This window comes from Camarhynchus parvulus, chromosome Z (assembly GCF_901933205.1).
Source record: "Camarhynchus parvulus chromosome Z, STF_HiC, whole genome shotgun sequence".
Lineage (NCBI taxonomy): Eukaryota > Metazoa > Chordata > Aves > Passeriformes > Thraupidae > Camarhynchus > Camarhynchus parvulus.
In genome coordinates this window covers 32,555,143-32,571,091 of record NC_044601.1, presented here as the reverse complement: position 1 = coordinate 32,571,091, position 15,949 = coordinate 32,555,143, and positions in this window count along the sequence as shown.

Here is a 15,949-nt window from a genome sequence, read left to right as displayed (position 1 = left end):
GTCACAGAACACAGTAATGTTTTCAGAATTTCTTATCTCTTTCATTAAAGAATTATATTTTGATTTCTTTTATAAGATTCTGGGATGTTCTTTTTCAAAACTGAAAATATAGTTTAAGCCTTTTTCTTCAAATTTATCATCCTCGTTCTGTATGGATTATTAACTTTGGTTAATAATCCATATCAAGGCAGATAATAATAATCCCTACTGAGGCAGATACCATAAATTTTTAGGGGACTAAATGTATTCACGTTGAGATGCAAAGTTCCCCTCCTTGTTTCCAAGCTTCCTGCCTCACACCAGGCCAGATTCCTTAATCAAGAATTCAAAGGAGTAAAGAAACCCCTTGTGGTCCATCCAAAGATAAACTGATGCTTTAAGTCAGATGCTTTTAAAATCTGCATTTACTCTTCCTTCAAAGACTTACCCAATTTTTTGTCTGTAGAATTTCTCTGCTTTGGAGCAATAGCAACATGAGAAATTGTTTCCAGTACATGTTCCATGCTGTGATGTGCCTTATTTTCCAATAACTCTACATAGAAGAGGTAGTTCTTGCTACCTGCTGAACTTGGTCTGTAGCTTTGGGCTGTTTGGAGTAAACCCATTTCCTGTCCCCTCCTCAATACTCTGTTAAGTTATCAGCTTCTACTAGTTCTTAAATGTGTCATGTTTGGTTAGCAAAACGGAAAACAGATTTAATTCTGTTGTATAAGAATTCCTTAGATATGGTTTGTGTATGGAGAAAAAAAAGGTTCTGTCGCCTTCACTATCAGAAATTTCTGCTCAGGGCAGTTAAAAAATTTATTATCAAAAATCATATCTCATTTCTTGGAAGACAATAAATGTGGGTAACAAGAGTGAATGGCTGTTGGATGAAACATTTAATTTCCCCATTTTAATCTTCCATGCAAAAATTTAGTGTTCAGTTTTTAACAGTTCTACTGGGAATTCACAGTAAGAAAAGACACATTTTGGTGGGACAATGTCATTATTCCATCACTGGTGAGCCAGATCTTAGCCCAGAATATTGATATCTTTGTCCATCAAGATAAACAACTCCTTTATTGCTTGGATTCTCTGATCTGTATCCTTTTTAATATTTTACTGCAACATAGGAACCAAAGAGCTGGTTCCTCACATTTTCTTTCTTCATCAAATGCCACCGGGTCAATTCCTGCTAAGAATGCATTGAATCTCATGATCTAATTTATCTCCAGATTTATAACTGCTTTCTTGATGTTCATAAAATGCACATTTTTCAATAGATTTTGAATTTTGTCTAATAAAATTAGAGAACAAATTGTTTGGCTTGGTGTGTTTTGTTTTGGTTTCATTTAAGGTCTTTTATTTGTTTGTTTCTGCTTTTTCCTTTCTAATCTTACAGATTTGAAAGAAAACTGCCATACTGAACATCAACACTTGTGAATTACCTAATATACTGTTTTGGAACAAATTATTATGACATTCATGACCTTTTCTCCCTTGCTAAGTTGCTGAAGATTTTCCTGACAAATCTGAAATGAGTACATTTCTGCATGTATTTGTGTATTGTCAGACACATATTTGAAAACGTGGAGAAGCTTGTGTTTCAGCAACCTACCCAGTGTGCTTTCATCTAGCATTTTTTACAGGCATGGAAAATATCTCTTTGCATGCATGAGAGTAATTAAATCTCTTGTTTGCAGTAGCATTTTTTTTGCTGACTGAGAGGTCCAGCATCAGGCTTGCTTCAGCCTATGAAAAACTTTGCCAGTCAACAGAACATCTGACTTAAGGTACTAAACAAATAAAACCTTTACTAAGTGGATGTTTTTCTGCCGTTCTGTACATATACTCCATTATTTGAGTAAAAGCTACATATGACTGCTTACTGAGCCTTTCTTCAGCCTTAGGACTGGGGCTCATGAAATATCAGTTTCCCTCATTTAATCTTCTTCTAGAAGAAACTCCTTTCTGATACGATTTGTGCATGGATAGCTTTGCCTGAGCTAGACAAAAATCATTTTTTTCTTTAGCAAAGGGGTTGGAAGAGCAGAAATGCTTTGATGCCTCTGAACAAGAGAAACGTGACACACTGGATCTCTTGATGTAAGGGGACAAGGAAGAAGAAAAAGTAGATTTGGCTTGTTTGCTATGAGGTTATTCTAACACCATTGTGTAGTAAAATAAGGAAATAAAACATAAGGAAATTATGAGTAGAATGTACGTCACATCTACCAGATACAAGCAGAAAACACACTTTTGAAGAAGGCAGGTTATTTTCAGATGAGAAAGCACATTGGAATGAACATTCCCTCATCTAACTCCTACTTTTTTGGTAGCTTTTTTCTAAGGAATGTTTTTTCATTGGGAAGGATTCCCGAGAGCTATTTCTAGGAGAAATGATAGAGAAACCATTGTGGTTTTCCTTTAAACTAGCATTTAATTACATCAGATGCCACCTACAATGTACTAAACCATCTGGCTTGTATTTCTTTCATTACTGTAAGTTGGCTTATGGAAAAAAAGAGAACTAGATTAACGTCAGTTCAAAGCTTGGACTGGCACACCTATCACCTACAGAAAAAGCTATGGTGATGTTAAAGTTATTAATTCAGCAATTGTTGTTCACTGTGGGCATCAGTTATACTTTTTTAATAGAATAGAAAGGGAGCATAAAGGCTTTATATTTCACATGTTTTTAGGACTGGTGAAAGAAAATCACAAACTATTTCTGCATAAATACTTCCCAATTTGGCCTGTTATCTCCTTCATGAAATTATGCCGCAACCTAAAGGCACTAAATTTTTTGGGGTTGAAAATGGGAAATTCCTTGTATTTTTGATCTCACTCCAAAAAATGATGTTTTATCTCTTGTTTTTTTGGTTCAGATTTCCCTGGAGAGCTTACACCGACTAAACTGACTATCCAGAGCGTATTGAAAATGGTGTTCTCAGGCAAAGCTGGAGCCTCTAGGCATGATTCTAATAAAAAAAAAATTTAAAAAAAATCCAAATTCACTATATAAATGAATTTGTAGATATCCTAAGGCCCTTATTTTCCCTTGAGAGTTATCTTAAGTATACTAATTATTTAGCAAGCATGACACTGCAGATTTAGTCTGAAGACTGCTGCTAATACACTTCTCTGTCCCATTGGTTGCAACCTGTCCTTAAGAGCATGCATGCACTATTCATGCTTGTAAGTCAGGATATCAGCCTACTCTTCTGACATTGTTTGAAAGTTTAGTTGGCTTGAGCAGTTAATAAAGATTTATAGTTGAGCAGAGACTTCAGAAATGTACCAACCCCATTATTAGCTGGGGACTCTATGCTCTTGTATATTGGGTTTGCTTCTAAGTGGAAGAGTGGAAAAACACAGAAGAGGTCAGAGTGACCTGACCCGACTCAGTTCCTCTCAATCTTTGTCCTACACTTCTTCCTCCACAATCCCCAAAAATGTCAACAAGAAATGGTCTCCAAGTTTCACTTCAAAATAACTGTCCCTTCTCAATCTGCTGTTAATTTAAAGCCAACATTACAGTACTCATGCTTGCACATGGTAGTGATTTACTTAATTTAGCAAGACTGATAACTATCTTTATAGATATTTGTTAAAACAGATATGTAGCCTGGTACTGAAAATGTAAAAAAAAACAACAAACCCTAACAGCTACTAAGGAAAGGAAAAAGCAAACCAATATTACACTTTTCACATTCTTGGGAAGCACTTATTTTTCTGACCCTCTGGCTCCTATTTTGACATAGCTCAACTTTTCTGTCAGCATATTTTTGCAAAAACATCACAAAAGGTGTGCAACACTTTCAGAAGTGCTTGTAATTAGGATTCACTGTTTATGGGAGCACCAACAGCTGAGAGGGTATGTGGATCACACACATTTCTTTCTTACTGCATTTACTGCTATGAGTCATGGAAAAGAGATGAATGGGTGATCCATCAGTTTTCCAAAACTGCAGCAGCCAAGTTCCTTTTGGTAGCAATTATTTGCTTACATATGCATATTGTACATAGATAGATTAATTTTGGTCTACTTAAATGCAGAGAGAATATCTTGTTAAAGACAGAGAGCCCAAATGGAGGAATACCAAATATAGGTGCCTTGTGTGTCTCATCAGCTACTGGCCAATGAGTATATACTTTTCACCAAGCTGTTCAATCCTGGCTCACCATGACAAAACTATTTTAAAGCAGTTCACCCATATATGAATGACAAAAAAGAAATGAGAGAAGCCTAACTATCCCTGATGGCATTTGCCCACAGTTACTTCCTTTTGTTTGAGTCCTTATATATAGGTTTTCATTGTGAAGGTTGGAAATTTTTGTTGTTAGTAGCTACAGGCCACATTTAGTCGCTGTTTTCTCTTAGCTCCACACAACCCTCAGCCTCACAGCTGAGTTCACAGCTGTCCTGTGATCTTCCTACATTGTGCCTCATTTATTCCTTCTTATGAGATGTACTGCTGGAGTGCTGTTTCCTCATCCCTAGTAAAACTCTTACCTAAGGAATCAAGTCACAAAAAGAAAATACAGGACAGAATTGACTGTATATTCAGGAGGTTATTTTCTAACAGGCCCATTCCTGTCACTACTGCCTGCAGAAGAGATCAGCAGGAGCTGAGGAAATCACCATACTTTGCAGAGCATACCTGAAGTACAAGTGCAAATGCACTATCTACAGTGCTATTGCTTTGTCAGCCCCTGTGCTCTGTCATGGACTTGGGAACTCTTAACATTAAAACTTCCTTGCATCTTTCCTCAAGTGTATAACCACTAATCAAAGAAAAGCTCATAGATTGAGTATGGGTAGTCAAGGCACCTTTAATTTTCCACCCCAATATACATCACTTCCTGAGGCCCGCCAGCCTGAGGATGCTCCCTTACGGTAGATGGGACCCAAGAGAAACTTACTCACAGGAGATAATGATTTGTGGAAATAATGCTAGCATCAGAGGTGAGGACACATTTCACCGAAGATCAAAGTGTTCTAGTAGCTGAAATATTTCCCTGCAGAGCAGCTTTTGCCAAATGCTTCATTGCTATAATGAAGAACCTTAATTATATGAGCAAGAGTTGCTAGAGTACGTAGTTGCTGGTAGCTTATCACATTTATGGGACAGTGCACTATTATTGTAGTTCCAGATGTGTTGTTCATATGCTCATTTACTAATCTTCTCCTCTCCCCTGATATTTTTTTTCCTCTTTTTTTTTCTATGTCAAAGGTTGACAAAATAGAGTTGTGCTTTGCATTGTCCTTTTGTGGTCATGTATAGAGGAACTAGAAAAAGGGACGCACACCACAAGGTTCTGCAACAACACCAGAATAAATTAGGGCAAAAAGAGAACAAACAGAGAATCATGAAAAGCGTGAGGATGAAAAAATTAAGGGAACACTATAGCATGGAGACAAGGATAAAAGAGCATAAGGTAACAGCAGTGGAAGACTAGCCAGAGCTTTGGCCACAGGGTGAGATCTGTGAGGAGACTTGAGAAAATGGCTCTTTCTAATGCTGCTGACCCAAGCTCAGAGCTCCCATTCAGACTACAGCAGAGCTTCAAAAGTTCTCCGGTTCTGGTGCTTTTGTCCAAGCCTCCTCAGTCACATTTTGTTCAATGCAGTTTTAGGAGAAGATTGCACTTTTTTTCTCAGTGTATGAGGAGTTTGGGAACAAGTAGAAGGCTGGGGGAGAAAACAATTGATGCACAAATATCTTGAAGATTTTCATGCTACAGACAGGCACAAGACAATGGGTTTTATAGGCAAATGAAATGCATGTGTGACAATTTTCATGCCCTATACTTGCAGCATACCTTGCTCTGGTTATTACATTACAGAATGCTAACTTCACATTTTCTTTACTGCGGGGAGGACAGGCCCTATATGTGTGATACATGTATCTGACATCTTCTAACAATCCAAGGTGTGCAGACACATGGAGTGAAGGGAGGGGAAAACTGGGCTATGTGTAAATTGTTGGAGCAATGTACCCAGCAGTCATGCTGCCACCATTTTCAGTGCGCAGGAAACAGCCAAGATAGCAGAACTGCATGAAGCACAGAGCAGCTATTCCCTTTGTAGCTGAACAGAATAATACCTTCAATGTAAATGCCTTCATCAAGAATTGCAACAATGCCCTGTAGAACACCTAGGCAGCTTTAACATCTACTCTCAAAATACTTCATGTGTCTGCAGAGCTGGTTTCTTATCCTAAATGACAATTTGGAGAAGCATGCATGAGCTTTGGTGTTGCACAAAGCATATATTCCCAGGGCTGAGGGATGGGAAACTTTCTTTTCCTGGTGTTGGTAGGGAACTTCTACATGTGGTGCTAAAAACCAGCTTGTCCTCATGGAGCAGCATTTCAAGGCACAGCAAATCTAGAGGCCCAGAGTGAGAAACACTCAGTCACTCTGCCATCCCCTAGTGGAGAGAGACTGGAGCCTTCCCAAGCATCAGAGGAGCATGAGGCCCCTTGGGATTACTGCAGATATGATGTGCTATCTGTGTGGCTCATTCCTTATGCTTTGTGCTGTTCATGCATGCTGGTCCTGCATATCCCACATTGCTAGGATCAGCTTTAGAACAGGAGTGGGATGTGAGAACAAAGCACTGCAGGAAGACCTGAGTTGAGGCAGGAAGGCTAGTTGTGCTCTTTTGCTACTTGGTAACAACTCATGCAACCGCTCTCGCAAGCAGTTTAGAGCCAATGAAGCTTTGAAAACCAACACCAGGCTGTAGCATGACCTGAGAACCAGGCATGCTTATGCCTGCACTGCTTTGTCCTGCGTACACTCTTCTTGTACAGCATGTTTCAAAAACAGTATATTTCCTAACTAGTTCAGAATTGCCTTTATTCCATCTAGACAGAATAAAGGTGGTTGCACAAACAGCTCTTTGAATTTATCTATAGGGAAGTAATGGAGATGAAAGATGTCAAAAACCAACAATGGTTTCAACAGTGCTTGCCAGGTCAGCTGCTTGCCAGGTTTAAGATGAGAAAAGAGATCAAGAATTCAGCCAGTCTTGTTGGAAAATGATAGTATCATAGTTTGAATAATGCATTTTCCTCTGCCTCATCTGTATTTTTGTGCTAACCAGGGCTTACTTCTGAGAGCCAAATGCAGCAGAAAATGTGTAACATTCTTCTTGGTCATGCACATATTTATTAGAACTTATTTCTCTCTTGCCATGGGGGAGGGAGGAAAAAGCATTGTCACCAGTTATTTCTTTGGTTTGATCCTCAGAGATTTGGGACAGTCTTAAGGGACATGCAGAGAAGATTTTGTATTTCTGAGGTGGTAAATAACTTACGGCAGTAAAATGTTTCTTCTCAGTGTGTCTGGTGTGAAATGGGTAGTCTCTGGGTGGAACTGGTACTAAAATGCCTGGGAGCAAGGCTCACAGCTAGAGTAAGGAGAGACAGTGCAACAGGAGGTAGAACAGGTAGGATTTTCAGCTTTAGCTGAAGTGAAAGATTAGAGCAGGCAGTAATATGGCACATATGGCACTGCGTCAAATAAGCAACTGTTTTACCCTTAAGAAGGGAACTTTGCTGCCTTTTTTGCCTCTCCTTTGAGCTGAGGGCTCTGTGACCATCATCACAAAGCTAATCATAGCGGGTGCTAAACTCTGCCTGTGCTGCCGAAAGGCACAGCCCGGAGGAAGAGGGGCTCACAGTGCAGATGGGCACACAGCAGGAGTCCCAGTCTCACACAGCTCAGCCGAACCACCTACTGTAAGCTGGTTCATAGCAAAACTTTATCAAATGTTTGGGATCTACTGGATAATGTCACACTGGGTTTATTCTTAATTTACATGATTTTTCAGGGCTTCAGACCGTTTTAAGACACACAACCAAATGCTGAGTGATAAATGGGGTTGCACTGTGTGAGACAAGTCTCTGTGAAACTGCAGAGTGTTCTGCAATGGCAAGAAAGCGAAGTCAAGGGGGAGAAAAAAAGCATATAGGGTTTTATTATCCTGGTCTTGATCCATGTGTTTCTATTTTCTTGGAATGAGAAACCTATATAACAACCATGTCAGTGTGCTTCTCACCTGTTCATGGTGCCTTCTTCCAGAGCGACATGCAGAGGACCCAGGGCAGCAGCACACCACAGAGAATTACATGGTGACTCCCACCACCACTTGCTGTATGCCAGAGGACCTCTGAACCCTTGAGGTTCTGCACCAGTTAAAATCGCCATTATACTCTCAGAGGTAGGTCACCTGTTAATATGAATTTTGGTAGCAGACGTCTTACACCACCTGTTCCATGCAATGTTGTGAAGAAAATGAAGCTTAGCACTGACCAGTTCACCTTGTCCAAAAGAGGATAATGTCAGCCCACCATATTTTTCAAAGAAGCTCTCAGGTATAAAGTAGAGCTTAATAACAGGGGTGTATTGGGGTTGTTTAGTTTGTGCAGCAAGGGTTTGATAGAAGGGGTGCAGGGGTGATTCTGTGGGGTGATGCCAGAAGCTGCTCCCAACAGACAGTGCCAGTTCCAGCAGGCTCTCAGATGCACCTACTGCTGGCCAAAGCTGAGTCCACCAGGAACACTGGTAGCAACTACGTGATGGCATAATTAGGAAAGAGTGAAAAAAACCCCACTGTGCAACAGCAGCTGGGAGAGAGGAATGAAAATGTGTGAGTGAAAGAACTCTGCAGACAGCAAGATCAGTGAAGAAGGTGGGGAATGAGGTGTTGCAGGCATCAGAGCAGAGATACTGCTGCCCTACTGTCACTGGTGAAGACTATGGTGAGGCAGGCTGTCCCCTCAAGGATGTCCAGAGTGGAGCAGGTATCGACTGCAGCTTGTGAAAGACCCCATGCCAGAGCAGCCTGAAGGATGCTGTAACTCTGTGGAAAGCCCATGAAAAAGCAGGGTCATGTCCTGCATGCACCCATGCACCATGGGGGACCACACTGAAGCAATCTGATCCTGAAGCACTGCACCCTCTGGAAGGGATACAAGCAGGGGCAGGTCTCACAGAGCAGCAGCCAGTGAGAAGGATCCATATTGGAAAATGGATCCAGTTCATGGAGAACTGTCTCTCATGGGAGGGACCACTAACTGGAGCAGGGGAAGACTGTGAGAATTAATCTTGCTGGGGTGGAGGGAGCAGCAGAGACATATGATTTAATAACCTGTTCTCTGTCCCCCTATGCCACTGCAGGGGAGGAGATGGAGAATTTGGAGTGAAGCTAAGCCTGGGAAAATTACTTAGCTAAATTAAACTGATTTCCCCAAATGGAGTCTGTTTTGCCTGTGATGGTAATTGCTGATGATCCTTTCTTGACCCTCTCTTGATCCATGAGCTTTTTGTTATATTTTCTTTCCACTGCCCAGCTGAGGAGGGGAGGGATAAAGCACCTTTGGTGGGCACCTGGTGTCCACCAACCCACCACAGCTGGCAAACTGACACAAAGGTCAAAAGTAGAGGGAATGGAGCTGGACAATATAACTGTTCCTCACACTACATGGCACGGTGAGAAAACCTGATGGGGAAATCAGGGTTGAAAAGACTCCTGCAACAGTCAAAGTATTTCAGTTCATCAGCAGCTATCACTATGTCTTTCACCTTAGTCACTTCTGCATCAAACCCATCACTGCTCCTCCTGAAGACAGCTGCTGCTGTTCAAGCTCAGTTTCCAGTTTTCTGTGAGATTAAAGAAATTAATGTCACTTAGCCTGCCATCTTCCTTGAGTCCTGATGCTGACAGTTGTGTCATCTGAGACCTTCCAGATTGCCATTTGTCAGTCCATAAGGACAAGGTGTCTGTCCCAAAAGGCTTCCTTCCTTCAGGGACCAGGTGTGGCACCTCTCCAAAGACTTTTCCCATGTTCCTCTCTCTAGGCAGTTTTACCTGACCAAAGAAAGTGGAACCCGGAAGTGCAGTAGCTGCTGTATTTTCCTTTTTTCACTCTCAAAAAGTGCTGCCAAGGTTGGCTTGTATTTGTGGGCTTTTATTTTGAGACCTGTGCTCAGCCTCAAAGCAGCTGGACAGCTTCACTGTGGGTCTGGCTTTTTGGAGAACTGCTGATTCTGCAACACACACCTTTTAGTGTACTTTCACCTCCAGGCAGGCTGGGGTTTTTCTGTTGCTTCCCATAACACATGAATGCCAACATCAAACCCACTTGCTGATTAAGGAATCTCAAACAATCAAAATCAATATTGAAGCATTTAGCCCTGATGAGTACATGGTGCCATGTTCACAAAAACATTTAAATTAATCACTCTCTCTGTAAGATGAACAGGTGGCATGTTTTTCACACCTCTGTTCTCAGAGATAAGAGGTGAAGATGGTATTACATCAGTGACAATGTTGTGTCTTGGGGCTGACTAAGAGGATGTCTTACTGTTGTAAACAACTTCTCTGATGATCATATGCAGGCATAGAGCCAGAAATATTTGTCAAAACCATGCAAAGTTGCACGCCAGAGAGCTCTGAGTCTTGCAAAGAGTTGCTGATATACTGTGACATATGAGCAAAAGGCCAGATGAGCAGCCCTTGTGGACAGAGCTCTCAGTTGCAGCAGTCACGACTGTGACAGCCACCCTCCCGCTCTTCTTCCCTCTCTCCCTGGATGTATTGCTTATAGGAACCAGAAGTTTCCAGTATAGAAAAATGAAGTATCCCATCTACCTGCGTAAGTTCCTGAGACTTACCCCCTATGTTTTGGTGTTTCTTTCATTGTGTCAAGATGTCAGTAACAGGATTGTCTCTGCAGAAGCTTGGCAGAGGACAGATCTCGTTCCTGTGTCCCAGCAAATGAATAATTGAGACAGATGTCACTAAAAGCTGTATCTGAAGCTGTATTAGAAGTGGAAGTTTCTTTCTTTTTTCACCAGATGATTCTAAGTGTTCTTACTGACATAAATGAACAAAATAAATGTAAGTTCCAGTGACCTCTGGTAAGAAAAGTTGTCCTATCCTGGCTTAGTTCCTGCAGTCCTTGTTCATATAAATCTTTTTATTACAACAAATGAGGCTTTTTGACAAGAATACTGTGACTCTTTTTACTTTTCTCAGAGGATCTATTTTTTTCTTATGTCATGGTAATTGCTTGAAGCAGCAGAAAACTCTCTTGTTACCCTGCTTCTCCTGCAGGAGTCTTACCTTTCTGACTACAGAACACAGACAAGGGACAAGGCAATTAGTTTATGGAAAAACGGCTGGTTTTATATAATTATTACTAAAAAAATAGATGAGTTTTTCAAAGTGTCTATTATGCCCTGTGTGCTTGTGCACCTCACTAGGAAGCTCTGAAGTAACCTTACAATAAGTACTACTGATGAAGTGAGGGTAAGGCATGGGATGCCAGTCATTCGATGCAGTGTTACAAAAGCAGCGCTGCTACCCTTTAGAAGGTTTTAACCCCCAAACAAAGTTCAAACCACTGCTGATTCTACTGGTTGAGGAGCATTGTAGATACTTAGGGGCAGTGTTCCTATGTTTGCTGTTTCAAGTCTCACTTAAATTCATTAGCTCTGGCTGCATATTCCTGACAATCCATTGAGATACCAATGGCTATGATGCCATTTATGGTGGGAGAATTAAGACATTTCTCAGGTGCGAAACAAGAAGCAGCAACAGCACATATAGTTTTTAGAAATAGTTCTGAGGAGCCCCAAAACCTTAAGCAGTACACAGTGAAGGAATAAAAACAGATGATGTGATGTACCTGAAATTTGGGCAAAAGGTTCTAAGAGGAAAAGGCAAAGCACTGAAATCTTGAACCGCGAAAAAGTATTCTTAGTTCTGTAAAAATTCTCTAAACTCTTTGCACCCCTCTGATTCTGGATTCTCTTGGTCTGATTAGAAAAAAACATTTTCATTTGCAGTTCATTCATGGTCAGAGGACTGGACTGTACATTTCTCAACTGGGAAATAGTTCAGTGTGCTGTGAAACTGGGTTTAGCCTGAGACAATAGGGAATCTAAAGCAGTTGCCCATCCACAAAGGTCAGTGCCCACTTTCTAATTACCTAAATATTTATTAAAATTTTTAAACATATTGTAATGTAAACATCTATATTGCAAATAATGGCGCAGGGCAGGGAAAGGTTATGGGCCCTGTGGCATGTTTGTTGGATAGGGCTGTGGAAATTTCTTACTTAAAGAGCTTAAATTTAGAAGGCATGTCTGTTCCCTGGAGAACTTTTCATCATAGGTGTGGATAGCTTTCCTCAGTGAGAAAGCTATTCAAATGAGCAGCTGCACATACTTGATCAGAGTTTTCCAAGCAGTGACAGCTCTGATTATTGTACTGATAATAGACAGCTCCAATAGCCCTTCCATGAACTGACTCTGCTGGCATAACCCTGGTATATGGGGGCAGGGAGCAGGAAGATCTGACTTTCTTCACAGCATTAACCAAGTGCCCTTTCTTAGAAAATGTGATTTGAAAAGGATTTTCTTAGTGCAGTACTGTGCAAATTTGCACATGGAAAGACAGCAGTGCAGCCCAGGAATGTGACATAAATGCCTCACTTAGTGTGTGGGGAGGCTGGGCAAGTCTGGGCTGCCTCAGCTGCCCCTTGCGCAGGGCAGCTGCTGTAGTGGCACGTGTTGGCCAACTCTGCAGGCCCACTGAGCTGAGGGCATGGCACTTGCATCAGGCTTTACCCTGATTTTTGTTGCAAGCACACACAAAAATTGCTGCAAGTTCCTTGCACCAAATGGCTTCGGCACTTCAGCTTAGGATACCATGTCCATCCTATCAGTGCTGTGCTGGCCTTCACATTGCTGTGGGAGGGATGTTTGAAGTGCTGCTCCAAAAAGAAGGACTCTCAGACAGCAGCTGAGAAGTGCCTTGTGCTCTCAGAAATTGCTAGGCACTCTTAGAGACAGAATTACTATGTCTCCTTACGGCACATACATGGCAGACAGTATGGGCCATTGCACCAACACAGATCAGAAAGCTTTAATTTTGCTCTATGAGGATATGCAAGTGTGTTGTAAGAGGCTGAAAATCCTACTTAAAATTGTTTTAGCAAGCAGTCATCTTCATATAACTTCACAGTTCAAGGTTTTATAAAGCTGCTGTTTTAGCCACAGTATTTCCTTCTGTCATGTATTTCCAGTGCTCTGGTTGTGATTCAGAGAATAAGCAAAGAAGCTCTTAAATAAAATCATGGCATGGCAATTTAATTCCCTTCCATGGACTCGGCTGGGTGCATTTTGGCAGTCTCTGAGGAAAACAGCATCTGTGCAATTGCAGTTAGATGTAAGCAGATAGAAGCGGGTGGTTCTAGTGGGACTTGAATCTACAGCAGTAAGTCCAAGTATCATCTTGATTTTGTCCAGCTCCAGTAAATGAGTCTGGAAACAGACTTCTGAGTAAGTTTTTAAAGAGACATGAAGCTACTTGGCCATCTATTCACCATCCTATGTATGTTCAAAGTAAGAAAAATAGTTTACATTTAATACAGACTTTGAAAATTGTCAAAAAGAGTCTCATTTCCCAGCTCCGTTCACCACACGGCCCTGTTGCCCTGGGCTGCTCTACTGCCCATTCTGACAGATCCTGATTATGCCAGCTGGAAACCAAAGAAGCACTGCAACTTAGAGTAATTGTCTTGGAACCTACTACCTAAAACAGTGAAAAATGAATAAACCTCGTGGCACTGGGCTCTGGTTTTTGTGGCTGTTGCCAATAGCTCCTTCTCAAAAAGGATGCCGTGGGGAATACATACAGTGCTTGGTCATCTATCAAAGTTTAGCCTTCCCCTCCACTTAATCTTCTTTCTTTTCACTCACTCATCTGCCCTCCCTGTTGTCCTCCATCCCTCCAAACCCAATACTGCTTACTGAAATGTGATTTTTTTATTCCTTATTTCCACCCTTGGAAATGTTTCTCTTCATTATAAATGTGAAATGAAATGCTGCGTAATACCCCCATATCAATGCATTACTCTACTGCTTAATGCATATACCATACATGAGATTATTTTTAATGTTCCAGAAGGTGGAATTTTGACAAGTAAAAAAATCTGTGGAGTGCCAGAATGTCCATTAGCATCAACCACTTTGAAATAGTACTCTTTTCCAAGATGTATGGCTATTTGAAAGTTTTATTGAGAGTGTAAAGATGATTTCCTAAGGAAAACTGTTTCAGATTAGCCATTTCCCTAGAGATACCACATTTCAAGAAAGCTGAGGACTTCAAAATCAATTTCAAGCAGTACTCATTTTCCTCCTTGAGGCAATGTTTTAAGAACTGGCCTTGTGCAACAACAGCCAACCACACACATTGGATGAGGGATCACGGTGAGTGACAGCAGGTGCAAAAGATAAACCTAGCCTCCTCCATGGTGCATTAGAGTTCCTCACACCACTGCTCCATCAACTGGAGTCATTCACCTGGAGCTTCCCAGCAGGAAGGGCACAAATTTGATATACATTTATTTTGCCTGGCAGATTATTTCAAATCAATTAAGACCTACAAAGACTGATGAGGGATTTAAAAAACTGAAAGCCAACAACCCCTTCCTGGAACTGAAGGCATAGTATACAAAGCATACTCCTGGGAAACAGGGATATGCTGAGGACCCTGACATGCAGGACACTGGTATAAGACTAGTACTCCTAGAATGCTGACATCAATATGTAAAGCTCTCTTACTGCTTAGTGACATTCAGTTCACTTGGAAGAACTGATAAGCCAAACGTAACACACTACTGTTGGTTTCTGCTGATAGGCTCTGTTACTATCTTGTATATAAAAACGCACTACCAAATTTCTTGAACACCCCTGACAAACCATGAACTTGTTTATAGACAATGAATGCTATAAGCTCACACAAATGCTGAAATAGCTACAAATGAATGGAGCATGACAACTTAGTTATTTCATAAATAGACCATCTGCATCATATTGAAGGAAGCAAGTTTGGTACTCATCAATTTATTGCCAACTCAACCAGCACTTTGAGTTTTCCAGGCTTAATAGAAAACTTGCTTCAAATCTGAACTTAAAATTTCTCTTGTCTTGTGTGAAAGTAGAAAGTGATTTCTTGTGCAGTGCTGATAGATGGAATTACCACTGATAGCAGAAATGAATCACACTGCATGAGGATGGCTGACTCTTGGTGATGATGGGGTTGTTCTTTTCACATGTTCAACATGCTCTGTGCCCCCAAACCAAGAAGAATACTCTGGACAAAGCTGGTGAGCACAGTGCATGGAAAAAGAGCTTTGAAAATGTGGAATTAGTCTTTCCAATAGATGCTGCAAAGCCTGAATTTTCTGTTTTGGCTGGGTTTTCCTTTCGGTTTTCTTTCTTTGTGGTTTTGTTTGGGTTGTTTGCGTTGGTTTTATCTTCTGTTTTGTTTCTTGTTGGATTGCTGTTGTTTTTTGCGTTTGTTGTTTTGGGTGATTTCTTACAGAAAAAGCTTGATGTTTTTCCATGGCCAAATTATCAATGTTCCCTGTAACAGATTAGCTCTGATCCCATGACACTCACTCCCATGCTCCCATGCTTACTCTGAAGAAGCATTAGGAAACTGATCCAGGTTCAAACTAACCAATGTGGTCATACAACCTTTCCTAGAGGTCAGCATCCACGAGTTAGCTGCCAAATCAGTGTCAGGGCTAGCATGGACTGTAAGGGTAAGCAGATGGGACCAGTCCAAATCAGTTTCATGGGTGTGCTTTTGAAGTACTCCTACTAATTACTGGCAGAACCTTTAATGTCACACACTGAAAATGCATATACAGTGGAACATTTGGTCTTCAAAATATACCTTTGTAGACAGTTTTAAGTGTCTATAACCTCAGCATTAAAAAAAAGAACTCTTTAGCTGACTGGTATAACATGTATTTATCTCCATCTTTATTTTACTTTAAAACCTTATTTCCTTCTAGCTGCTTTTTTCCCCCTCAACTGGCAATTTAATGGACTTGGCATGAGCTAAAGAATTCATTATCAGTCTTCATAAGAATTT